The sequence below is a fragment of the Macaca fascicularis genome, chromosome 2 (assembly GCF_037993035.2).
Source record: "Macaca fascicularis isolate 582-1 chromosome 2, T2T-MFA8v1.1".
NCBI lineage: Eukaryota > Metazoa > Chordata > Mammalia > Primates > Cercopithecidae > Macaca > Macaca fascicularis.
The window spans coordinates 36060819-36088691 of record NC_088376.1 but is presented as its reverse complement, the minus strand read 5'-3'; the positions used below and the strand labels follow the sequence as shown (position 1 = coordinate 36088691).

Below are 27873 nucleotides of genomic sequence, written 5' to 3'. Positions count from 1 at the left end.
CTAAATATCAAATCCCTTTAGTCTTCTTTTACATGACCACAAAAAGAAACCACATAAAAAGGAAAGAAACAGCAATATATAATCCCAATATATACATTCTGAAGAAGATACTATTTTAAATACCCTCTGAACATGAATCAAATATACGGCAAATGATAAATTTATATATACACTTCATATGCACAAGTAAAACTTTATCCACTAAAGAAAGGTTCCTTAAGATTGTGATCTAAAAGAAAACCTTTGTTCTAAACCATATTGACTGACTGATAATTAAGCCTGTCGTTATCATAGCATGTACCCTATAATCTGATACCACCCCCACCAACCCCCAAAATTGTATTCAAATGAGAACAGCATCCATGCTCACACCATTTAAATGAGATAGGGGATAGCTACATCCCCTCTCATTTTCGGAGCTCGGTAATCAATTAATCAGAGAGGTTAAATAGCACATTCAAGGTTCAACGTTTGCTAAAAGTCACTTATTTCCATTCAAACCCTCAGCTGTCATTCTGGAAGCTGCCACCAGATGCACAGGGTGCTTGTTAATGCGGCAGTAAGCCCACATCAGAGGGACTCTTAAAGGTCCAAGGTTTCACACAATTTGATCAACTGTGCTTTTTCCCCCTATAAATCAGAACTTGATAAATACAGCACTATAATTCATGAACAAATATTTAATTACTACCTTTAAGAGCTAAAAGACATACTCTGACATAATATTTACATAAATACAAAATACCTACCTTCAAATTAAGTATCTTTTCCCACTAAATTGCCCTATTTTAAATCTCCATCTAATTCATTTCAGAGTCTAGTTGGAATTCTCCCTGAGTTAATTCGGGATTGTAAATTCTCCAACAAGTCTCAGATCTTCAGAGTAGCATAAGAGCTCCCCACATAATTGTCCTGAGTTAATCTGCTCTTTCTTTTCCCCACATGTTTAGCTTCACATGGCATCTAGGGTCTCATCTGCTCCTGCCTCTGCACGGCTTGCCTCCGCTCTACTGCCCACTCTGGGTTCCCATTCCCAAGCAGAAAGAACCGTAGATGCTGCCGTCTTGCTCTCCCCACTCTGTGGTCTTGTTCCAATCAGGGAAACATTCCTATGGCAACCAACACACACCACCATCTCACTCCTCTTCCCTGAAAGTTCCCTATTTGCCTGGCAGACGTTTGGCAAGGACACTGAATTACTTTAACTTGCCTAGCAACTACTAGCCTGTTCCAGTCCCTCTAAAAGCGGTTGGCTTTTTGTCGCTTATCTTTTAAAACACACTCAGGGGCTGGCTGGCTGGCTGGCTGGCCGTGGAAAGGGCAGCTGCCAAGTCAGCCTCATTGGACACTGGCCTGGAACACACACAGCAGTTGGGCAAACTGGAGCCTCTTCTTGCCCCAGGATGAAAAAATGTCCACAGGCTTGAGGCAATGGCACGAGTAGACAGCTCTCAGGGTCCCACCCTGGGCTAACTCCAGAGGAATTTTAATTCTCAGAGAACCTCAAATCTCCTTCTTCAGCTATAAGAAAAGTAAAATTATCAATAGCTGCCTCCACTCAGAAAACCAGGTTTATCTCATTTTGCCATGTACTTCAACCCTTCTGGTTTTTATTTAACAGGCTGGAAACCAGATATTTTAACTTACAGATTGTAGTTTATTCATTTAGGTTATTTTGGTATCAGGAACCAACACGGTCCCAAATGACTGATGCTGCTTTCCATATTTTTTCCCCTCAGTGAATTCTAAAGAAATACTTGAAGTGTCTATAATCTAATCTGGGTACCCTAAGATGAAATACTTCTTCTAATAATCCATATAGGTGGAGAAGCTTGAACAATGAATAAATAGTTTATTGAGCTCTTGGCTTGCTCTGCTGATGGATTCCATGCTTGCGTTGTGTCCTTTCAGAACAGAAGCCAACAGCAGGTGCTTTCTCCCAAAAACAACCAGTGAGATACTCAAGTCAGGTCCTGGAGAAAAACTAAAGCTACTAGATAGACATTTCTACTCCTTCCTGCCACCAACTGTCTTCCAAAATGAAAGCAAGGCCACTGTTGCAGAAGCAGAGAGTTGCCAATTTAGGCCAGCAACAGACCTGAAAGTTGACATGGGTGGACACTATCTTTTATTAGACAACTATTTCCTGCTGGTAGGATGCAAAAGACCCATTTTTCTATCTTTGCAACCTTTGAATTTCTTCCAAAAAGAGGCTTCTTATTCACTTCCATGGCCCTTCGAGAACAAGGACAATTTTTGATTGCCATTTCCTATTTCAGTGATGACACACAGTAAGTGCTCAGTAAGCATTTGCTGAAATGAACCTTAAATACAGCAGCAATAGAATGTCAATTAAAATAAGATACTATTTTCACTGATTATATTTACAAACTAAAATTTTTGTCATATTCAGTGTTGACAAGGGTGTGGAGAAACACGACATTCTTCTACACTGTTGATGGAAGTATAAATTAGGGCAGCCATTTTGGAGGACAATTTGCCAATATTTAGTGATGCTAAAAATGGACACCCTCTTTTACCAGCAATTCCCTGGCTTTGTATCCTACAAATATATTGACAAAAATGCAAAAAGATATATACAAGAATGTTTATTGCAGCATTGTTTGCAACAAGATAAAACTGGAAAAATCTAAATGTTGATAAACAGTAGGCAAGCTAAATTATGGCAAACTGATGCAATGGAATACAATATAGCCATTAAAAATGAAATGGGTTTATACATACTGATGTGAACAGATGTCTAAGATATATCACTAACCTATCCACAACAGAATCCATATATTTATCCATACATACACATATAAGCATAGATGTGTGTTATATATGTATAGGTATTTATGTATATGTGTATGTGAGATTGTATACAAACAGAACATTAGGTCATTTCTGGTAGAATTTGCAGAGATTTAACAGTGGTTACCTTTAAGGAATGATATTTAGGACTGAAACAATAGGAAGGAAGACTTTTATTTCCACTGTATAGCATCTTAAAATGTTGACCAATTTTTAAAACAAGGAATGTTCGTATTTTAAAAACTCGTATTTTAAAAACATGTTAACAATTCATAATTGCCTTTGTATTATTAGATTTTCAAAAAAAAAGAAAGATAGCAGGTTATTTTTACCATTCAGGTATCCCTGCGTAACTAATACAGGGGTCTTTAAAACCATCCACAGCTCTAGCAGAAAGCAAGAAACTACAGAAATGAAAACAGCAGGTCCCATAAATTGTTTATGAAGTTTATACTTTTAATGTGTTAGACATTAGTACCTCAAAAACTTAATTAAAAATTAGAAATCATATTAGGGCTACGTAAATTAAGATTAAAAATTGTACAAATCCAAATACACATTGAATTATACAATAAGCCAAAAAATGTATTCCTAATGCTTGAGTCATCTTTTTTTTTGGAGGTAGAGTGAAAAGAGAAGTAACTCCTGCTGCTAAATTAGAAACCACAAGCCCCAGAAGCACTGTACATATATAACAAGAGTTAAAAACCTGGATCCAAAAATTCTAATTGATGTTTAATCAAAGAAAAGTACAGAAAGCTGCAAATGTGTCTTTTCAGGGGCTGATCTGACCTACAGAGAGGAACAACCCAAGAGAAACGTCTCTTCCTCACTGGCAACTCAATAACAAGAACATGGAAACCATGGTATAAAATTTTTTTCAGCTTACAAAGGTTAGAAGGAACGCTCCATTAAAAAAATAGAGCATTGCCCTTCATTTCCACATTATCCCCAGCTTCCCAAATATTCCTCCTACTTTTTTCTTACAAACTCAAGAGAAAAAATTTCCCTTGGTACTCATTATAAAACCCCAGAATGCTGTTGACATTGCCATTTTAACTGTCTATTGTTCTCCTAACTCCAGGAAATCGCTGAAAGCCAGACATAATGACTGTTGTGACAGTTTTCAGTAACAAGAAGTGAAGTTTCCTGTCAAAAGAAGTGCTCTCTCCATTTTCATCATATGTAAAACAAGATGCTTCCATGAGCACCTTCACAGATAGATGAGCTTCTTTGAGACCCTGAAAATGTACTAAAAGGATGAAAGAACAAATCAAAATGACAGATAAATTTGTGGGAGTTTTTCCCTTTTAGCTGTAGCAAACTGTGATTTATTTCTCAATTAGTACTGATTCTTTTGTGAGAGACCTGACTTTTTGCTCTAGAGATGTCAAGACCATATTCTAGATATAAATTCAACACAGGAGCAAAAACTAAATTAGGAGTTGGTGTTTATTTGGAATACTCTAGATCCTAGACTACATGGACTGGCTATGAAGCATGTTCTATTATAACACTCCTCCATTAACTGTTTCAGGTCCCTATAATTCCAAATCTCCCATTCAGTTTAAGAGGTCCGCATCTTTAGTACAGATCTACTGGCCTGACCAGCAAAAGAAAGGCAGCTTGTTTCTGAGGGAAGAGGCCAAGACCAGGATTCAGAAGTCCTGGGTTCAAGTGCTTATACAGTCCTTAACCTGCAGAGCTGCTGAAAGCAGAGACTCACCTTCATCTGTCTCACTTCTTCCATGTGAGCAAATGGGGGGGATGTATCAGATCAAATGAGATCATATATCAATATAGTTCACAAATATGGAATGCCAAAAAGGCCTCACCATTAACAAGAGCAAGAGTTTGCTTTTTGAAATTGTGTTACACAAATATATCCTTGTGTGACTCCGTTTTCTTACCTGTAAAATGGGAATAATAAAAATACTCATTTCACAGATGCTCTTAGATGCATGCATCCATGCTTTTTATCATTTGCTCTATCTATGCTAGGCACTCTTCTAAGAGCTCTATGCTAGGCACTCTTCTAACAGCTAACATATGCTAAACATATGTAATATAAATAATAAAATGTAACATGTATATGTAACATAAATAATAAAAATATTAGCTGTTACCTTTGGTACAAAGCTACTTTATTTACTTAGAAGTGTAGATCCCTAGTACCGCAGATATTCAAAATGTGACAGAAGTACATCAAAGTGAAAAATTAGACACAAACATAAAGAGGGATGAGCTATGCCCAGAGCATCTGCTTTGTTGTAACTAGTGGTCTAGTTAGGCATAAAGCAATAACCATAGGAGGATGACTGGGAAAGGATTTGAACCAGGCACATAGCAACTCAAAGTATAGTAAGAGGCAAAGACTGTAGAATGTATCAATCTCAGTTTTAAAGATTAAGTGGCTTGAACACTAAATGTGAGATGTACAGAGGCATAGACTTCCTCTGACCTTTAGGTCTGGTTGGTCCATAAGTGTCCCTCAAAATATTTGAAAAATGAGTGGATGGATGGGTTGAACACACCGCTTTCAATATGATCTTCTTGCAGAGTTCCTATTATAATACAGACTGCTTGATATTAAAAGGTGTCTACATGAAAGACAAAGGAAAACCCAAAAGATGTGCACTCATGCCTTAATTCATTAAATACTTAGTATTCACTATATCTGAAGCATGGTACAGAAGTTGTTTTATGAATAAGGTCTAGTTTATGCAATCACAGAAATCTAAGGAGAAGTTGGCCTCTATCTTGGGCTGGAAACTAGTCATAGTGGAAATAACTAATTACATTCCTTCCCAGTTGGTTTCTTACAGGCAGCTCTTCTCTAAGTTCAAGCCTTAGTGATGCCATTTATGTGTCAGGACACTTTAATCTTAAGAAACTAAAGGAAAATGGAAAATCTTTTTCAAAAGGATGTAATTGTACCAGATGATATGCAAGGGATTTGGGGGCATGTAATTAATTACAATAATGCCTTACAACAAATTTATACCGATGGAAGGAAGATGTGTGACAATATTGAATTATGGGTGAGTTTTTAAAAATGGAGTTTTATTAGAGTTCAAATTAAATGCTAATAAAACATCACCAAGAAGAAATCCTCCTAGGACTGCTTTAATGACTAGAATCACTCATAATCAGTAGATAGTTAAGATGCAAATAGATGCAAGTAAGGCATTCGAAAATGGCCCTTCCTCTCAAGCAGGCTAAATGTGTCCTAGCAAACGTATTTATACTATTCATTTGCTCTGTGGGTCCTTTCTTCATAGATAAAACAAAGTAAACTTCAGACTTACCCTGGAGAAATTATTAAGAACCCTGAATTAATGTGGTACAAATGAACGGCATTATTGAAGAGAGAATCAGGGTTCTGTCAGATGGCTGCAGCCAACTACATCTGGATTTATTTTTAAATGAGTGTTTATACTCCACTGTTCATCCAAGTTCTCTTAAGAGGCTCTGTCTTTGCATACAGAGCAGGAAAAAAACTGCTGAATGAAGTCAGTGTGCTGAATGGAACCAGAGAGTGGGTGGAGGGGAGTGCCTACTCTTTTTTTCCCTCTTTTTTTTTTTTTTTTTTTTTTTAAGCTATTATTTTTCTTTCTCCTCCTATCTGGTATTCTTTGATACACTCTGACAGCTTGTTCAAACTGAGGAGCCTAAGAAAGATCCACCTGACAACCTAGACTCAGGAAAAGCACATGTGAAAATGCCATTTCCAGCCAGTGTACGATCAGGCCTCGGAGAATGGAGATAGTGTGTTTCCAAAGTACTTCAGAGGCTGCAAAAAATGTTAAACATTACCTCATTTGATACAACCACCTGTGGCATAGGAAAGGCAGGTGTCTTCATTTTACAGGTAAGAGAGGTTAATGATGTGATCAAGTCCGCACTATTAGAAAAAGAGCCCAGCATCAAGACCAACCTTCTTACTATTGGTCTGTGGTTTTGTCCCCACACTACACTTCCTAAGTAAATAATCTTATGTCTGTTTACACACCCCCTACAGTAAACTGAAACCCCCTGGCATCTGATTCACTTATGTCTGCATGAAGCAGAGCCCCGGGTAGGAGAACCACCAGTGGTTCAGCCCTCAGCCTCACTGTGATTTCACAAAGGACTTAGTAGCTTCTGGGACAGCGATTTTTCAGGTGTTAAGTGCAGTTTTAAATACATCTGCTTCTCCACTGGGGAAAAACACAATCTGGTAGCAATATCCAAGGCAAATCACCTGTACTCAATTTTTATTTCTTAGTAAATTTGAGATGTTCACTGGGGGCAGGTGTGGCTAGGCTCGTAAGGATAAATGAGAGCCAAATGAAGAGTATTTTGCAAACACGAAACTTAAGACAAATGCTTAAACTACCTTGAAAACTTTGGGTGTTATATTTCCTTTCTTCTTGGAAAGAATAATTCCATAAGTAATACATTAACATAAAGGAGATTATTTTTTCAATGAACACATGGCAAAAATCTGACAAGACTATTAATATCAGTTTAGGTTTGGGGAAATCTCAGGATTGGAAAATCTTGAGATGATTTTAAGACTATTACCACTGAGTAGCTTCCACACGTGGATGGGCATAAAAATCCCAAAGAAGGGCCCCAGAAACCAGACAACCTAAAGTAATTACTCTGCCAGTACCCAGAAATCACAGAACCTAGAGTTAGTACTCTACCAGCTCCTAGAAATCAGAGAACCTAGAGTTAGTACTCTACCAACTCCCCAAAACCAGACAACCTAATAGAATGAGTACTCAGAAGCCTGTTAAGTCCATGCTGTTCCTCCCCCAAAAAGGCCTCATAATAGATTCTAAAGAAGGACAGTTTCCCCTCTCTGGCCACCTACAGAACTTTGTGGATTGGAGAGTTGCAAACCTTACCCATTTGCTGATTACTCCAAAAAGCAATTGGAACTGTTCAAGAGAAACAGCAGCCAACAACGGGGGCTTCACGGAGATTTTGAGAATAGTGACTGACACCTCTGATTTTTTTTCCAAACCCGATGCACCCAATCCAACCCCAAAAATCTTCATTTAACATTTATTATGTGCACAACATTGGTGGCTCCTGTCTTCTTACTTTGTATTTAGAGTAAAACATGACAACTTTGCCACAAGCAAACAGAGACACACACCTCACACCTTAGCAGTAGAAGTGAACCTGTTGAGAAGGCTATCATGAGGAAGAACCTGCAGGGTCAGCAGTGATTACCATGGCAACAACAGCCAATGGCACTCTGATTTTCAGCTCCTAATGCAACGATCTGAGGTCTGACTCTCCCTTGGGAGGTTTCAGTTGGCTTTTATAAGAAGCCTAGATAAACTTGCTGTCTTCCATTGGGCAGTTCTGGCAGAAAGGAAGGCACTCTTTATTAAGGGTTGTTCACAGTCCAGATACAAAACAGAGAATAAAGATTCTGAACTCTATTACTCACTGATTGACTTGCTTTTGAGCAAGCAGTCATCAGAAACTGTTCAGCTTTAGCCTATTAAAAGCCACTATATCACTCACATGGGATGGTTTCCTGGTACATTAGATCGAGTTTCAACCTCACTTGTTCCGTTGAGGACTAATATTTGTTAGATGCTGTATTCTATTTTTAGAGTAAACTATCAGCCTATGAAATGGTCTGAATACACGAAAACGATTTCAGCATACCAAGTCAAAACGTGTACTGTTTGAATTAAATGCAGATAAATCAGGCCAGGTGTGGCAGCTCATACCTGTAATCCCAGCACTTTGGAAGGCTGAGGTGGGTGGATCACCTGAGGCTGGAGTTGGAGACCAGCCTAGTCAACATGGTGAAACCCTGTCTCTACTAAAAATACAAAAATTAGCCAGGTGTGGTGGTGCATACCTGTAGTCTCAGCTACTCAGGTGACTGAGGTAGGAGAATCGCTTGAACTCAGGAGGTTGCAGTGAGCAGAGATTGCACCATTGCGCTCCAGCCTGGGTGAAAAGAGTGAGACTCTGTCTCAAAAAATAAACAAATAAATAACTGCAGATAAATCAAAATACAGATATATTTTCCTTTGAATGCACTGGTACACTGGTATCTCATATAGCTGATAACAAGAGTACTTAGCAAAATATGTTTTTGGATTATACTGAAGCCAAGTCAATTTATAACTTGACAGGATTTGATGAACTGATATTTGCCTTGAGGGGAGAATGTCTTCAAAGTTGAAGGCATCTTACAGATGACTTAGCCCATCTTCATAGCCAGGATACAAAAAAAGCATATGTAATATGCCTCCTCCATTTTATTCATTTATTTATGTAAATAAATACAAGAAGTCTTCAAAAAGTTCATGAAAAATGAATATTAAGAAAAACCTATACATGGATTTCAAATTCTTTTTTGCACCAAAATAAACTCATACTAAGTTGTTATAACATATCTAAACAGGATCTAGTTTAAGGCACTAAGAAGTATAAGACATCAGTTTGCAAAGTGCCCCTATCCAAGCAACAAGAATTCTGCTAAAATTGAAGCACAAACATCAAATTTACTGTGATTCTTGGGTGGAAGAATGCTGAAATTATTGATGCTTCACAAAATGTTTACGAAGGCAATGTCCCAAAGAAATCAGCAATTTACAAATGGATAACTCGTTTTAAGAAGAGATGAGATGATGTTGAAGATGAAGCCCACAGAGGCAGACCATCTATTTACATTTCTCTCATTACTAAAGACTTGGAGTATCTTTTCCAGTGTTTGATGGCCTGTGAAGTTTCCTCCTATGTAAACTGCCTGTTAAAATTCTTTGCTCAAGTTTTCTACTAATAATATGTATTGCTTTAAAAATAACTCCCCACCCCCACTGGAATCAGTTGAATAAGACAGGCAACAAGAAAAACTCACACAGAGAACAGATGGCAATGATTCCATCCTTTGAAAATGGCAGTGACTCTACAGTCAAAAGTGAATTTGAGACCTGCACAATAACAGGGACAGCAATAGCTGATGATGTTATGTGAAATACTTGATATAGTGCCTGCATATAGCAGGTATTCATTAAACACCACTTCCTCTCCCATCTTCAAAGATTATCACAACAAATCTGTGAGAAATAAAAAAACATGTATTATTTTTATTTCTCTTTAATGGATAACAAAACTGCCTGGAGGCATGCCCTTTCTTGCCTGAGAAAGGCATGGCTAACTCAAGGCTACTGGTTCCTCCCTTTATTTCTACTAGGAGTGTAAGCTTGGAAGTAGACAACCTGGCTTTGCATTCCAGCTCCTCAACTTAGTAGCTGACTAGCTTTATGAAAGTAGTCACCTCTTTGAATCTCAGTTTCCTCCCATCAAATGGGGTAAATAATGATGGTATTTTCCTTTTGGGGTTAAGGATTAAATAGTTCCATGTAATCCATGAAGAATGATGCCAGGCACTTAGTAAGTGCTCAGTGAGTTTTAGCTGCTGCTATTAATATTATTATTAGTCAGCTTATCCTTGGTGTGTGGGAATTGCACAAATGACACTGTAAACAGTCTTTTATGAATGTCCTCCAATTGTGTGGTTTTTAGAATTCATTTTGAAAGGTTAAAGATTATACAATAGCATATGAACACTTAACATATCTTAAATATTGGATTTAATTCTAAGCATTTTTCATAATCCATATTTTTCCCCAATTTGGCTTAAGAAAAATCTTGAAAGATAAACATTCAAGATTTTCATTATCAAGATTATCATTTGTTCTAGGTCCCAAGGCAGTTCCAGGGTCTTGTTTGTTGATTTCAGGATGTGGCTGCATGTACTGGACATTTCTCAGCAGACCCTGCATACAGAATGATTGATTCTGGGACTTCCTGGATGTTCTAGTCTTCTTAGGTCCACTTTGGGAAAAAAAGGGAAGCTACTACTTTTCTAGGGCATTTTTCCCAATGTATTCCTTGCATCTCAAGTAACACATCTGAGGACTTCACTGACTAGATAAAACAAAACTATTGGAAAATGGGCCTCCATACAAAGTAGGCTAGCACTTTTGTTTTCTTTGTACAAGGATTATTCTTATTCATATTTCTATCCATGGAAGAGAGGATATCGACCAAAGAAATAAAGCCAACTGGTGGTAACCATGGCCTGAATACAAGCAACCCTCATTTTTCTCAGCTTTAAAAAATAAAATAAAATGAAGGCAGGAGGCAGGGAATCAAATCAAGTAGGTGTGACAAATGCTAGCATAAAGGAGAGCGGCAGCAACAACAACAACAGGAGGGCTATCTGGAATCTTAAATAAGTGGTCAAAACTCACCGAATTACAAAAATCAATACTATGGTACTAAAAGAACAGTTGGGAATTCTAGCGTTTATTTTACTGTTCAGTTACATTATGACTCGTCAGCATCTCCTGGCTAGTCATTGTTGCTTCTGCAGGCCTCACCTCACTGTAAGATGAGGTGTAGGATAAAACATACTTTCCTCATTTCCTACTTGCCATAGATTCTAGGGTTTTATAGTTGATACCTAAATCTAGATTTACAACAAAATGTCCTATATGCTTACATTGATGCTATCATACTTACATAAGTGGTGTAATTTATTACTTTACATCATCCCAGCAGTTCTGCTAGTGGTGGCTCATCTAATAGTGGCTCATCTTTTTGCAACCTGAATGCACACATGAGACTCCAGCTGCCCCTCTAATTGGAAGACAAGGATTTCATTTGTTATAAACAGCCAGGTGCTCCCTCCAAGGGCATCATTTTGATTATGCTTTTTCTAGACACGGTTTCCTTGCAAATGTAGGCTCAAAGATATAGAGCTACTTCTTTCTTCATGTGAAAGTAGTAGCTTCCCTTTTTTTCCCCAAAGTGGACTTAAAAAGAGCAGAACATCCAGAAAGCCCCAGAATCAATCATTCTGAATGCAGGATCTGCGGAGAAATGGGCAGTACCTGCAGCCACATCCTGAAAATCAACAAACAAGACCCTGGGAACTGCCTTGGGACCCAGAACCAATGATTAGATATATATACACTTCATCAAACACTACAGAGCCAGTTCAACAGCTGCCACCTTAGTCAAGGAAAATAATCAGTGAGAAAATGAATAACATCCAGTCGTCAGTGACTCAGCCTCTATTTGGCTCAACTCAAGGGTAGGGGTGGGGTGGGGTAAGGACATGTCATCTTGACAAGGCCATTTTGATACATGGGATATTTTGATTTGGCCTAAAATTATTATTATTTGTGTTGTGGGGCTGGAAGGAAGACTTGACATGTTTATGTTTCTTAATATTATTTAACATTTTATAAGAGATATGATATAAACATGCACAAAAAAGTCATCCTCGTATGGCTGATTGCTCACAGATGACCATCACTATTTAAAAAATGAGAAGGTGGGTGGAGGGTTCCACTCATCCTCTGAGGATTGACTTGTAAATTCAATTCTTCTATAATGCTTATTTTGAAAACACGAATTTGTTTCAACACAACTGATATATCAGGGAACACTTTAAGTATAATGCAAATGTTGGGTTTATGCCTGATTTTGTCCATGAGAAACACTAGGTGACTGCAGAAAACCAAAGCAGGTGCACATGCCTCTAACAGCTATCGGATACCTAAGTCACTGAGTGTTATGAGCCACCCATCCATCCATATTGCTGTTAAAACCTTCCTTCCTTACTTCCTCGGGGAACGGAGTAAGGTTCACTGATACATTTTGCCATAATATTTGATAATGTAAAAACAAAAACAAGCAATTTTATATCTTCCCAGAGTCATTTTGTTCCTGGAGGAGTATCTATGACCATCATTTTTTCCTTCTTATTACCATTCCTCCTGCAATCCAGCTCCTTGCCTCCTTACAGCCTTCAACAAGAGATGCCAGAATTTCTTTCTTTTTTGTTTCCCCCACAATGGAAAAAGAACTGTTTTCTTCAGGAAAGAAAAAAAAAAAACTGTATTGCTCTTAATGTGGATAAAGCATATAAACTCTCACTGCAGAACATACTTTAAAAGCCCTCAGGGTTTGTTCTTGTTTTCCAACAGATGAATGTGTCAATACAGACCTGCCACCTCTCTCCCCACAGAACTAAGTGATGCCCTGATCTCCTTTCTAGAGCATTACTGGGTAGAAGCAAGGTAAGCAAAGCCAGTTTCAACTCCATTTACTGATGACAGTCAAGGGTATGCTGGAACCTAGTACAAGTTCTTAGCTACCACAGAGACATTTTCTTAGACTGTAAGATATGAAGAACAAGCCAGCTTGTAGGTGGATAAATAATGTGTGTGTGTATGTGTTGACTACACCTGGGGGTCTACATGTATTCTCTGCCCTGTTTCTAACTGCTGAAGGGCAGCCTACAAAGATGCATATTATATGGTATGATAAAATTCATGCAAAATACTAAAAATGAAGCAATGTATGTGTGCATATATATTTATATATGAATACACACACATCTGAGGACTTCACTGGCTAGATAAAACTGTTGGAAAATGGGCCTCCATACAGACATATATATACACACATATATCTATATCTATATTAAAGTCATACTTCACACTCTAATTAAAGAGGCTCATGATGAGAAGAAAGGATGAAGAAAATCTTCAGTTCAAAAGGAGCCCAAGAGAAAGAGAAGCTTAGGTGAAGGAAAATCACCACTGAAGCCAGAATCCTGGGTTCAAATATCAACTCTGCCATTTACTTCCTGAGCAAGTAATTTAAACTCTGAGTTTCAATTCCTCATAGATAAAAATGAGAATTCTCTCCACCTAAGACTGTTTTTTCAAGATTAATGTTCCTAAGGCAATAGGAGACATAAATTCTGCCCTAAATCTCTGGCTTTTATACTACATTTAAAAATTCGGACTAGATGTCTACCACAGTTCAGACACAATCTTAGTTGTCTGGGCACTATGGATCTGAAAGACAGGATATGAGCACACATCTATGGCCCCCACACCCAAGGGGCAGTAGGTCGGAGACAAGCTGGGTCAACAGAGTGAAAGGATTGAGAAATCTCAGAAGGACTATGGTCTGACTTCAAATCTTTCCATGTTAAGAAGCCCCTTAGGACAATGGCTCTCAAAAGTGGTCCCTGGACCCGGTCCACAGCATTAGCATCACCTGAGAACTTGGTAGAAATGCAAAATATTTGCCCCTACTGTACTCTTACTGAATCAGAAATTCTGGGAGTGAGGACACAACAAATGGACTTTAACAAAGCCTCTAGGAGATTCTGATGCTCACATCATTTTGAGAACCACAGCCTCAGGAGATAGTCTCGCTTCAGTGGGTTCAGGAGTTTGTATCTGTTTCAAGTCAGAGTTTAGAAAATGTCTGATTTAGTTCAAGAAATCTCAGTATCCCTCTGGCCCTGTGATATAACACAGATCAGCAATGGATTCACAATACTATCTGGCTATGTGACAACAAGATGCAGGTCACCCAGCAACTCGAAATTTCCTCAGACCACTACAGGTCAAGGTCAATTCCTGATCCAACTAGAAATGTCACAAACATGCCTTTCAGATGGAATTGGAGGATTCCTGGACAGAAAGCAATGGAGGATGTAATCCTCTCAGAATGAAAGGAGTGTAGAAAATAACCTACTGGTGTAAACATGGTCGACAGTGGGAGGACTGATGTAGAACCACCTGGTGCACATAGCCAGCACCAACTTTTTATTTCTGTCTATTCAGTCTTGGAAGCTGTGGCTGAATGCTCAAATAAGACAAGCTTCCGTACCTGGTGACCTTTTCTTCCTCCCACTCCCCCACACTCAAATCAACTCCAGAAGCAACAGAGTTTATGTAGCTCTCTCAGAGAATATTTAGGCTCTTTGATTTTCCTCCTTTTTACTTGTCTGCTTGCTCATCTGATTGCATTTTCACTGATCCTCTGAGGAAAGAGAAAAAAAAACAGGCAAAACAGGCTTGGTGAAGAAGAGATGCAATTACAGTGGAAGCTAAAATAGAGGATTTCTGATTAATTGGTTGATCTCAGTTATCCTGTAAGGGTTTCATATGGGGGCCCTGTCTGCACTTACCAATCCTAAAAAGAAAATCTGTCATAGCTACAAATCACAATTCCTAAGTACCCTATTATATACTAATGTTGCACCAAAACTAAGGTCACACTGATTATTAGGCAGGAGGCTGCACCCCCTGCATGATGTTAAGTATATGCTACAAATCATAATTGACTAAAATTGCAGCTATTAAACAATATAAAACACACTGAACAATATAGCACAGATTTGTTTACTTATGCACTGTCAATGCATGCAATGGCAGCCTTTCTCATGTTTTTCATACCTTTATGAGTCTCAGGAATTAAATGCTTCTTACAATTACAAAGGAACACTCATCTTACACAAAAACCTTGGAAAACTAACGAATAGGTATTTGTGTCTACTAACAGTGCATAAAGTTTCCAAGGAATATATCTGGTTGTAATGTTTGCCCGATTCTCTTTAGAAATAGAATCAGTTTATTAGTCTGAACTCTCCCTAGAGATTATATAGTACCTCAATTTTTTTTTCTTTTTGTGGAGAACGGGGTCTCACTATGTTGACCAAGCTGGTCTCCAACTCCTGAGCTCAAGCTATTCTCCCACTTCTGTCTCCCTGAGTGCTGAGATTACAGGTGTGAGCCACCATGCCTAGCAGTACCTCAATTTTGATGAAGATAGTTCATAAAAGGAATCACAAGTTACGGAGTACTGTAATTAGAATGAACCTTCGAGTATCTATTCCAACCCTCCCTCACTTTATGGGCAAGAAAGCTGTGTGACCCAGGAGAATTCAGTGACTTGCCCAAGATTACACAGCTAGTTAGGAGCACCATAAGAACCAGCACTTTCATTTCTGGACTCTGCAACCTACTATTCTTTCCACTGTATCATTCTGCCTATGAACTCCAAGCAAAGCAAAACAGGCATGACAGTCTCTGAGGTCACCTGCAAGGCCAAGTGCACCCATGATACAGAAAGGTCATCTTCACAAACAACCTTTTTTTTTTTTTAGATGAAGTGTCACTCTGTTGCCCAGGCTGGAGTGCAGTGGTGCAATCTCAGCTTACTGCAACCTCTGCCTCTAGAGTTTAAGCCATTCTCCTGCCTCAGCCTCCTGAGTAGCTGGGATTACAGGCACGCACCACCATGCCTGGCTAACTTTTGTATTTTTAGTAGAGACGGGGTTTCACCATGTTGGCCAGGCTGATCTTGAACTCCTGACCTCAGGTGATCCACCTGTCTCAGTCTCCCAAAGTGCTGGGATTACAGGTGTGAGCCACTATGCCCGGCTATAAACAACATTTTTATAGGAGATTTGTCAGTCCTTACAAGGTTCAAGCAAAATCCAAAGATGTGGAGCCACTTTAGACTACCTCCTATAAACCTGGATTTAGGAAATCTACTTAAAAAGAAAGTATTCATCATATCCAGATCACTCTTCCAAAAAGGTTGTGGCTTAGAGGCCATAGTGGTTCAGTGACCAGGATCAGGTAAAGGCCTTCCAAGACCTAAAGGTCTTAGAGACTCAGGATGTGTCACCCAATTTCTCCTGGGTAGCCTGGTGAATCATGAGCAATCCCTTTTTTGGCAGCTGAATTAACATCAAGGTCTTGCTGGCAATTAAATCCCCCTTGTAATCTGACTCCACTAGAAGGCTAGAGAACAGAGGCTCAAGATCAGAATTTTTCTACTACACACTTTTCCTTGCTATGTCTGTGTTTGGCTGAAATGTAATCATCATACATATACACCATATACACTTCATCCTGGTGGTAACCCACAGATTTGCCCCGGCATACTCTTGGAACAAGTTGTTTTATCTTTCATGGACTCTAATCTTGTATGAATGCTAGAAGTAGGAAAATCTCCACTAATCAGAAAAAGATTTAAAATGAAACACAATTCCTAGAATTGCAAAAGAAGGCAGATACATATTTTAAGATTTTCAGACCAAAAAAGATGAAGCAGAAGTATTTGGGGGGTATTTAATTTCTTAGTGACTCCTCTCCAGGCCCAAATGACATGGAATTCACTTAATTTGTAAATATTCTATATGCAAGAGACTCTCCAATAGTCTATTTTTCCAAGTACTCTACTGTTCAAAACCCTTCAGTGGCTCCCTCATGCCATCAGAATAAAAAATGTGGTTTTTAGTCTGGCAGGCAAGTTATTTACAATCTGTTCAACATTATTTAAATAAAATTACTCTTTTAAACCCCATACTGTATTAGCTATCTATTACTGTGAAACAAATTGGCCCAGAACACAATGGCTTAAAACAATAATAAACACTGATTATTTCACATAGTTTCTGAGGGTCAGGATTCTGAGTGCAGCTTCACTGGGGTGGTTCTAGCTCTGAGGCTCCCATGAACTTATAGTCATGTTGCTGCCTTGGACTGTAATCATTTGAAGACTTGACTGAAACTGGAATATCTGCTTTCATGATGGCTCTTACATAGTCCTGTCACATGGAACTCCCCAAAAAGATGTTTAAATGTCCTCACAACATGGTGGCTATTTTCCCTCGGAATGATAGATCCAGTAAAGCAAGCTGCAATATCTGTTATAACCTAGCCTCAGACCCACACATCATTATTTCTACATCTTATTGGTTATGCAGGCCATTCCTATTCAGTTTGGGAGGAAACCACACAAAGGTGTGAGTACCATAGCTGGGGATCATGGTCAGCCACCCTGGAGGCTAGCTCTGCATGATACACTAGCCCACCTCACTGTCTTCACTCACGCAGTTCTCTCTGCATGGTTTTGATTTAGAGTTGGTGAAGCTGGGTTCAATCTGTGTCAGTCAATGACTGGAATCTGATTTTGAGCCAAGTCTCTCAGGCTTAGCTCCCACATCTGTAACACAAACTGTATAATCCCTGCCACAAAAAGGAACTGTGAGTACTAAGTGAAAGCCAGTATAGAAGTACATAGTAGATCGCAAATATGTAAAATTATTTCTTGAAACCCACCCATTCTTCAAAGCTTGTCTTTAAGCCAAAAACAAAAACAAAAACAAAAACAAAACAAAACAAAAAACAAAACAAAACAAAAAAAAGCTTTAACCTCTCAATTGGAAGTCCCAGCCTCCTCCTATAGGCTCTGACAGCACTGCGTATTCCCCAGTCTTCCCATATTCTGCACTTATTATAAGTATGTATTTAAATGACATTCACCCCTATTAGGTTACAAATTCAGTGAGGGCAGGATCTCCCACAGCACTGCCAACAGAATAATCAATAAACATTTGATTAACCAAACTGGCATGCCTTCAGAAGGCCCTTTACCCTTTAGCCACCACCCTAAGAGATGGGGAGACCTCTTTGTACCCATTGCCCATGGGGTACACAGGCTATAACAGAGAAAAATATTGGTTTTATTTCTAGATATCCAATGCATCTTCAGGTTTGCTGTAGAGGAAATAGTTTGACACTTTTAAAAGTGCTTAGGTTCAAAAACTGAAGTTCTAGCAGAAGCAATTGTTTTCAAGGAATATATGCCAAGCCAGTTTATCCCTCTACTTGTGGATGAGAGAAAGTTGTGGCAGTTTGGGAGTAAGAGTGTGTTAGGCAGAATTCTAAAGAAATACACACATGTGCATGCACACACATACCCCCAAGGTTTCCTGTTCCTTAGTTATTCAGTCAACCACTAACCCAGGTACTGCAGTGAAGGAACTTTGCAGAATGAATCAAGATTACTAATGAGCTGACTTTAAGACAGGGAAATTATGAGGGTAGGCCTAATGTAATCACCTGAGTCCTTAAAAGCAGAAGAGGAAGGCCAGAAGAGTCACTGAGAGATGCATTGGAAGACGAAGGCAAAAAAGACGAGGTAGAAGGGAAGGTTGGAGAGATTCAAACCATAAGAAAGACTCAACCCACCATTGCTAGCTTTGCAGATGGAGGAAGAGCGCCATGGACCAAGGAACATGAACAGCCTCTAGAAGCTGAGAATGACCTGCCGCTGACAGCCAGCTAACAGATCTCAGTCCCACAATGGCAAGAAACTGCCAACCACCTGATGAGCTTCGAAGTAGGCCTGGGTTTTGACCCTGTGCCACCTGATACAGAGATGTCAGCAGAGTCAAGCTGGACGTTTGACCTAGAGAACTGTGAGATAATAAACTTGTGCTATTTTGTGCTGCAAAATGTGTGGTAATTTGTTATGGAAGTGATAGAAAACTAACACAAAGAGTAACAGTTACATGCTCTTGTGGGTTTCTAAGAAGGAAACAGCACTCTTCGTTCCCAATCCACACTAAGTCAAGCCCAGGTGGAAAAGGGATGAATCCTCAGGTGACAAACACCAGGTAAGTTCAGGCAGATGCCTGTGCCTGGGAAATCCAGGAAAGTAGCAGCTCTGAGAAAATCTCAGCACCCAGCAGGGGCCTGAGGGATGGAGGAGCTATGGCTGCACAGTGTGGGCAACGAAATGAATGGAGGCTGTCTTACATCTTCTTGGCTCTCCTGTGAGGTGCTAGAGAACACTGAGAGTTTCCCCCAAAGTGTCAGTGATTAGGCGGGTGAACCAGACTTCAGGGAACCAAAGGGATCTGTAGGACCCTGAAGGATCCCAGGAGACAGAAGAGAAATGAAAACTTTCAGCTGTGCACACAGCAGGGCCAAAGACCATTAGGAGCCCTACATCTGAACAGAAGCATATGGATATCAGAAAAACACCTGCTCCCCAGGACCTCACCCTTTGGGAGAAAGCAAAAGGAAAGAATCCAAAATCAACTGAGTATTTACTCAAACTAGAGATTAAGAAAAAAAGTCTGAAAGTTGCTGAATTTATCATAAATTGGCAAGACTTAGTTTTCTGTCATCAGTGGAAATGGAAATTCAAGAGGTGAGAAACATTCAGTTACAGACAAATAAAACTCTATTTTGCATACCCAAGTCTGTGACTGTGAATTATAATTGCCAGAGATAACTAACATTTACTGAGTAGTTATTATCTGCCAGGAGCTGTACTTTACATGTATCCTATAATTTGCTATGCTTAATAACCCCCCAAGTTTTGCATTATTATTATACCATTTTATTGGTACAGAAATCAAGGCTAAATGAAGAAAATATCCCAGACATATTACAGTTGTTAAATGGTAGATTCCAGAATCAACATCTACCCACTAGTACTTTCTCCTTGAATTCTTTGCAATGAGTGTCTGACAGAAATGATATTATTTATAGAAGCACCTTATGAATCCTTCTTTGATTATATTATTTACAGGATCACTTCTATGAACTCTTTGGTTTCACAATAGCAACAGCAACTGCTAGAATATATTGAAGGTATACTGCATGCCAAGCAGCTCTAAGTGGTTTCATGCATCATCCCAAAGTCATGACTTTCTCCATTTTCTAGATGAGAAAACTGAGGACCTGACTTGCCTAAGAGGCAGGGCCTACATCTGACCTCCAGTCCTCATGCTCATAACCATGGGGCTACACAACCTCCCTACTCGGAGCCACCCTTAGGAATTAGAAATCAAGGAATGCTGCACTGGTTACTGAAGGCCCAGAAAGCAGATTCTGACAGAAACATGGAGAGGTGTTTATGGAAGAACACTGCCACATCAGCAACTATGCTCACTAAAGTTTAGTTGTCCCTGAGGTGATCTAACATTTTTTTTTTTAACTTCTATTTTAACTAAAGGGGTACAAGTGCAGATTACACAGGTAAACTTGTGTCATGGGGGGTTGTTGTACAGATTATTTCATCACCCAGGTATTAAGCCTAGTACTTATTACTTTCCTGATCCTCTCCCTCCTCCCACCCTCCACCCTCTGAAAGGTCCCAGTGTGTGCTGTTTCCCTATATGTGTCCATGTGTTCTCATCATTTAGTTCTCACTTATAAGTGAGAACATGTGGTATTTGGTTTTCTGTTCCTGCATTAGCTTGCTAAGGATAATGTCATCCAGCTCCATCCATGTCCCTGCAAAGGACATGGTCCATTCTTTTTTATAGCTGCATAGTATTTCACGGTGTATATGTACACACTTTCTTTATCCAGTCCGCCACTGATGGGCATTTCAGTTGATTCCATGTCTTTGCTATTGTGAATAGTGCTGCAATGAACATAGGCATGCGTGTGTCTTTATAACAGAATAATTTATATTCCTTTGGGCATATACCCAGTAATGGAATTGCTGGGTCGAACAGTATTTCTGTCTTTAGGTCTCCAAGGAATTGCCACACCGTCTCCCACAATTGCTGAACTAATTTACACTATCACCAACAGTGTTTAAGTGTTCCTTTTTCTCCACAACCTTGACAGTATCTGTTATTTTTTGACTTTTTAATAATAGCCATTCTGACTGGTGTGAGATGGTATCTCACTGGAGGTTTGAATGGAAGTTTTCTAATGATCAGTGATGTTGAGATTTTTTTCACATGCCCTCTCATTTCTTTGATTTTTAAGACCTACCATCAATTGAGTAACAGCTGCTAAGAAACTGAACACATTTACTGTAAGTCCTGTTCTAATTTCAGGGACACTGAATGTGTCTTAGAATTAGGATATGTGATATGTATATTTTTAGCTTATACCACTTGCTAAAGAAATTCATTTTCATTTACCCATATTTTCTAAGAGCCAAGACTGTGCCAGAAGCTAGGGAGTCAGAGGTAAAGGACAAGGCCCTTTGTCTCACTGGACTCACAGTCTAATCTAGGGAGACTTTAAGCAAATAAATTACAATAGGCACTTAAACAGAGAAAAGCATGTGGTGGTACACGAGCACACAAGAGGAGCAGCTAGCTGGAAGGGGAGGGTCTGTGAAAGAGAAAACTTCCTGCATTAAGTTAGGATGCTGGAGTTCAGTTTGCAAGGATCTCAGAGCAAGCAGCAGGCTGAAGATAAAGAAGCGAGAGACCACAACATATTTAGGGTACTGTAAACACAACAGAAACTTCTTTCACTGGCCTCCACTGAACCAACTCCTACATTGACAAATATTCTCCACTCCTTCTGAAAGATGCACTCACCAGTACCCATGCCAAGTGAAGTGCTCTCAACCCGAAGGCGTCTCTACAGTATGCTGGGGGGATTTATGCTTTCCCAGCTGAGAGGCATGCGTGCCAAAGGTGATTTATGTTGGTTCTCAATATGTTTGTGCTAGTTGTGCTTGGCATTATAATCACATAACTTAATCATATTATAGAAACCAATGGAATATGAATGTGAACCAAAAGACTTACTACTTCTATAAAACTAGATACAATAGCCCCAAAAAGACTAGGTCCCAAAAAATTACTGTCAAATTAGGAGTGAGGCAGCCATACAAGACTGGAAAATAAATCATAACAACCTGGAAAAGTTTTGCCCTTGTATTCACTCTGTTTAAAAGAATCCCAAACTGGAACTTACAAGTGACATATTATAGGTGTGGTTACGCAAGAAAAATGACATGGGATTCCAATGAGTAGATTCCAATGGGTGGAACCACATCCAAAGGAAAGGTCTTGCTCCTACATCAAAAGATTGGTGAACAATGTCCAGCTATATGTTTTAAGTTAAAATAAACATTTTAAGAGATGTATGTAAAATAAACATTTTAAGACAATAATCTCTCATTATTTTAGCCAATATTTCTAAATTAAAAAATCTTGCCTCAGATTAGAGGGCTTCTACTATATTTTAACAGGAATGAAGCCCAGACTGTAGGCAGGCAATTATCTCCAGATGAGATTGGGGAGGTCAGGACTATTCAAATCCCCAAAAGTTCTACATATATGCTAGGATATGTGGGTTAATGTAAAGGCTACAGAGGAGCCACTGATGTGATGAATTCCTATGTAAGAAGGATCACACTGGAAACATGGAAAGTGCTTGGAGACAGTCAAGGCTAGAGGCTGTTGATGCAAACCAGTGAAGAAATGTTAAAGCTTTAACCAAAGCAGGGATGGTGAAGGGAACATCATTTGTAGAGTAAAATGCCTGATATACATGGCACTGGGCAAGCTGGTAAGTCAATGATGATGTGGGAAGACCATGGTGATATGGGAAGACAATGGGAGCTCTTCTGGAGGACAATCTGGCAATGTGTTTCAAAAATCCTTAAAACTATCAGGAGCTTTCACCCAAAAATTCCAGTTTTAGGCATTGTCCAAAATAAAATAACTAGAAATTTTCACATAAATGTTTACATAACAGGCTCTTTTCATTGCTCTATTACGTATAGAAGGAAAAACTGGGAGATAACCTTAAAAAATCAAAAATAGGACACAGAAATTTATGGTTCATCTAAATGATGGATATTTCACAGGTGTATGTGACAATGAGGAAATGTTCTTAATGTAGGTATAAAAACAATACAATTTCAATTCTAAAAATCAATTATTATATACACAACTAGAAATAAATATCTAGATATATAAACACACAAAGTTTGATTCACCATGATTACAGTTATGATTATTGTAACAATTATCTCTCTGATATAGGATTACAGGTTATTTTCTTTACTGTGCTCAACAATGTTTTCTACAATTAACATATTACTTCTATAATCAGAAAAAATTTTTAGAAAAAATTGCTTCCAGGTTTCAGACTTCATGGAATGGATGGATAGTGGAATCAAAGTCCTCATGCTTACTTCAAGTTGTAAAGAATATTCTTTTGGAGGTACTGAACAAATCCTCAACTCTTCACCATCCTTTGAATTATTTATGAAACAGGGTCTTGCTTTGTCACCCAGGCTGGTGTTCAGTGGCATGATCATGGCTCACTTCAGCCTCAACCTCCTGGGCTCAAGCAATACTCCCACCTCAGCCTCCCAAGCAGCTGTAACTACAGAAGTGCACTACTATGCCCAGCTAATTTTCAGAAATATTTTTTGTAGAGACCGCATTTCACCATATTGCCAGAGCTGGTCTCAAATTTGTGGGCTCAAGCAATCTGCACACCTCAGCCTCCCAAAATGCTAGGATTATAGGCATGAGCCATGATATGGTTTGACTGTGTCCCCACCCAAATCTCAACTAAAATTTTATCTCCCAGAATTCCCATGTGTTGTGGGTGGGACCCATGAATCATGGGGGCCAGTCTTTCCCCTGGTATTCTCGTGATAGTGAATAAGTCTCACAAGATTTGACGGGTTTATCAGAGGTTTCCACTTTTGCTTCCTCCTCATTTTTCTCTTGCCGCTGCCATGTGAGAAGTGCCTTTCGCCTCCCACCATGATTCTGAGGCCTCATCAGCCATGTGAAACTGTAAATCCAATTAAACCTCTTTTTGTTCCCAGTTTGTGGTATGTCTTTATCAGCAGCATTAAAATGAACTAATACAGTAAATTAGTACCAGGAGTAGGTGTTGCTGAAAAGATACCTGAAAATGTGGAAGTGACTTTGGAACTGGGTAACAGGCAGAAGCTGGAACACTCTGGAGCGCTCAGAAGAATACAGAAAAATGTGAGAAAGTTTGGAGCCTCCTTGAGACTTGTTGGATGGCTTTGACAAAAATGCTGATAGTGATATGAACAATAAGGTCCAAGCTGAGGTGGTCTCAGATGGGGACAAGGAACCTGTTGGGAACTGGAGTAAAGGTGACTCTTATTATGTTTTAGCAAAGAGACTGGTGGCATACTTCCCTTGCCCTAGAGATTTGTGGAACTTTGAACTTGAGAGAGATGATTTAGGGTATCTAGGGGAAGAAATTTCTAAGCAGCAAAGCATTCAAAAGGTGACTTGTGTGCTATTAAGAGCATTCTGTTTTAAAAGGGAAACAGCATAAAAGTTCAGAAAATTTGCAGCCTGATGATGCAGTAGAAAAGAAAAACCCATTTTTTGAGAAGAAATTCAAGCTGGCTGCCAGAATTTGCATAAGTAACAAGGAGCCTAATGTTAATCCCCAAGACCAAGGGGAAAATGTCTCCAGACCATGTCAAAGACCTTCACAGCAGCCCCTTCCATCACAGGCCTGGAGGCCCAGGAGGAAAAAGTGGTTTCGTGGGCCAGGTCCAGGGTCCCTGTGCTGGGCGCAGCCTAGGTACTTGGTGCCCTGTGTCCCAGCAGCTCCAGCCATGGCTGAAAGGAGCCATTGTAGAACTCAGGTGTGGCTTCAGAGGGTGGATGCCCCAAGCCTTGTCAGCTTCCATGTGGTGTTGAGCCTACAGGTGCACTGAAGTCAAGAATTAAGGTTTGGGAACCTCTGCCTAGATTTCAGAAGATGTATGGAAATGCCTAAATGCCCAGGCAAAAGTTTGCTGCAGGGGTGGGGCCCTCATGGGGAACCTTTGCTAGGGCAGTGCTGAAGGGAAATGTGGGGTCTAAGCCCCCACACAGAGTCCCTACTTGGTCACTGCCTAGTGGCACTGTGAGAAGAGGGCCACTATCCTCCAGACCCTAGAACGGTAGATCCACTGACAGCTTGCACTGTGTGGCTGGAAAAGCCGCACTCAACGCCAGCCCATGAAAGCATCCAGGAGGGAGGCTGTACCCTGCAAAGCCATAGAGGCAGAGCTGTCCAAGACCATGGGAATGCACCTTTTGCATCAGCGAGACCTGGAGTCAAAGGAGATCATTTTGGAGCTGTCCCACTGGATTTCAGATTTGCATGGACCCTGTAACCCCTTTGTTTTTCTTTTAACCCCTTAAAAGAAGCCATGAGAAATCTACTTCTTTTACCTTTGTTTTGGCCAATTTCTCCCATTTGGAATGGCTGTATTTACCCAATACCTGCACCCCCATTGTATCTAGGAAATAACTAGCCTGCTTTTGATTTTACAGGCTTATAGGTAGAAGGGACTTGTCTTGTCTCAGATGAAAAAGAACTAATACAAGCTGCTACACCTGGCCTCTTTTGGACTGTGGACTTTTGGGTTAATGCTGAAATAAGACTTTGGGGGACTGTTGGGAAGGCATAATTGGTTTTGAAATGTGAGGACATGAGATTTAGAGAGGCCAGGGGCAGAACGATATGGTTTGGCTGTGTCCCCACCCACATCTCAACTTGAATTTTGTCTCCCAGAATTCCCACATGTTGTGGGAAGGACCCAGGGGAAGGCAATTGAGTCATGGGGCCAGTCTTTCCCATGCTCCTCTCGTGACAGTGAGTAAGTCTCACGCGATCTGATTGGTTTATCTGGAATTTCCACTTTTGCTTCTTCCTCATTTTTCTCTTGCTGCTGCCATGTAAGAAGTGCCTTCTGCCTCTCACCATGATTCTGAGGCCTCCCCAGTCATGTGGAACTGTAAGTCCAATTAAACCTCTTTTTGTTCCCAGTTTTGGGTGTGTCTTTATCAGCAGTGTGAAAAAGAACTAATACAAGCTGCTACACCTGGCCTCTTTTGGATTTCAGTAATATATCCTACTGGTAAGTATCTGTCCAAGCTGAGCAACTTTCATTTTTGTAATATAGCCTCACAAGGCAGCCCTTCTCTTTCCTTGATTTACTAGGCCTTTCTCAGACTGAACCAAACTGAAACTTAGAAGGCTGAGGTGTAAAACCTAAAGCAAATTTTCATACACTTTGCATTCTGTTAGTTCTTTATGTAAAGTGATGGATGAGTGTATTGCAGGTTCCACATAGACAGTAATGGGTTATAATGGGCCACATATTTCTTTACTAATAGACCTCATCCTCAAAAGTAACAGTAAACCACATTTCTACATCTCTCTGGATAAAAACTAAACCAAGCCAAACTACAAATGAATTCTACATGGAAGTCTAACATTCAGACAGCAGAACAATAAAATAGGTAGTAGTCAATATAATAGATATTACATAACAACAGATAATTTTCTAATGTTATCCTTTCAAATGCCACTAATGTTATTTTTCAAGTTCCTTCAAAAATGATAGTCTGTGGGGGTAGGGAGTGATGAACATGCGCAGAGAATCTGTAACCGTAAATCAACTTACAGGCTGGGAAATGTGCCCAGGTTGGGTTATTATCAACAACTCCTTTGTGCCGGCACTTAATGGCACAGAACCACAATGAATGCATTCTGAAATTACCACAGGAAGAACATTAAAATATTAGAAAGCAGTTATGTTTTCATCACCAGACATCTAAGCCATGAGAAATCTACTTCTTTTTTTTTTTATTATTATACTTTAAGTTCTACGGTACATGTGCATAACGTGCAGGTTTGTTACATATGTATACTTGTGCCATGTTGGTGTGCTGCACCCATAAACATTCACAATTACTTCAAAGAGAATAAAATACCTAGGAATCCAACTGACAAGGGATGTAAAGGACCTCTTCAAGGAGAACTACAAACCACTGCTCAGTGAAATAAACGAGGACACAAACAAATGGAAGAACATACCATGCTCATGGATAGGAAGAATCAATATCGTGAAAATGGCCATACTGCCCAAGGTTATTTATAGATTCAATGCCATCCCCATCAAGCTACCAATGAGTTTCTTCACAGAATTGGAAAAAACTGCTTTAAAATTCACATGGAACCAAAAAAGAGCCCACATCACCAAGACAATCCTAAGTCAAAAGACAAAGCTGGAGGCATCACGCTACCTGACTTCAAACTATACTACAAGGCTACAGTAAACAAAACAGCATGGTGGTGGTACGAAAACAGAGATATAGACCAGTGGAACAGAACAGAGTCCTCAGAAATAATACCAGACATCTACAGCCATCTGATCTTTGACAAACCTGAGAGAAACAAGAAATGGGGAAAGGATTCCCTATTTAATAAATGGTGCTGGGAAAATTGGCTAGCCATAAGTAGAAAGCTGAAACTGGATCCTTTCCTTACTCCTTATACGAAAATTAATTCAAGATGGATTAGAGACTTAAATGTTAGACCTAATACCATAAAAACCCTAGAGGAAAACCTAGGTAGTACCATTCAGGACATAGGCATGGGCAAAGACTTCATGTCTAAAACACCAAAAGCAATGGCAGCAAAAGCCAAAATTGACAAATGGGATCTCATTAAACTGAAGAGCTTCTGCACAGCAAAAGAAACTACCATCAGAGTGAACAGGCAACCTACAGAATGGGAGAAAATTTTTGCAATCTACTCATCTGACAAAGGGCTAATATCCAGAACCTACAAAGAACTCAAACAAATTTAC

At 39.5% G+C, this 27873-nt stretch overlaps 1 protein-coding gene across 11 annotated transcripts in view; it reads right to left on the bottom strand.

Annotated features, from left to right (window-relative positions):
• The window catches only part of TMEM108 (transmembrane protein 108), a 337530-nt gene that overhangs the window by 243462 nt on the left and 66195 nt on the right, over nucleotides 1-27873 (bottom strand). For 3 of the 11 annotated variants that reach the window (XM_045386981.2, XM_065539918.1, XM_065539914.1), the window contains exon 1: nucleotides 750-1082. The exons of the other annotated variants lie outside the window; for them this stretch is intronic. The gene's annotated coding sequence lies outside the window, so the exon portion shown is untranslated. Of the gene's footprint in view, nucleotides 1-749; nucleotides 1083-27873 lie in introns of those variants that run through there. 11 annotated transcript variants of the gene reach the window in all.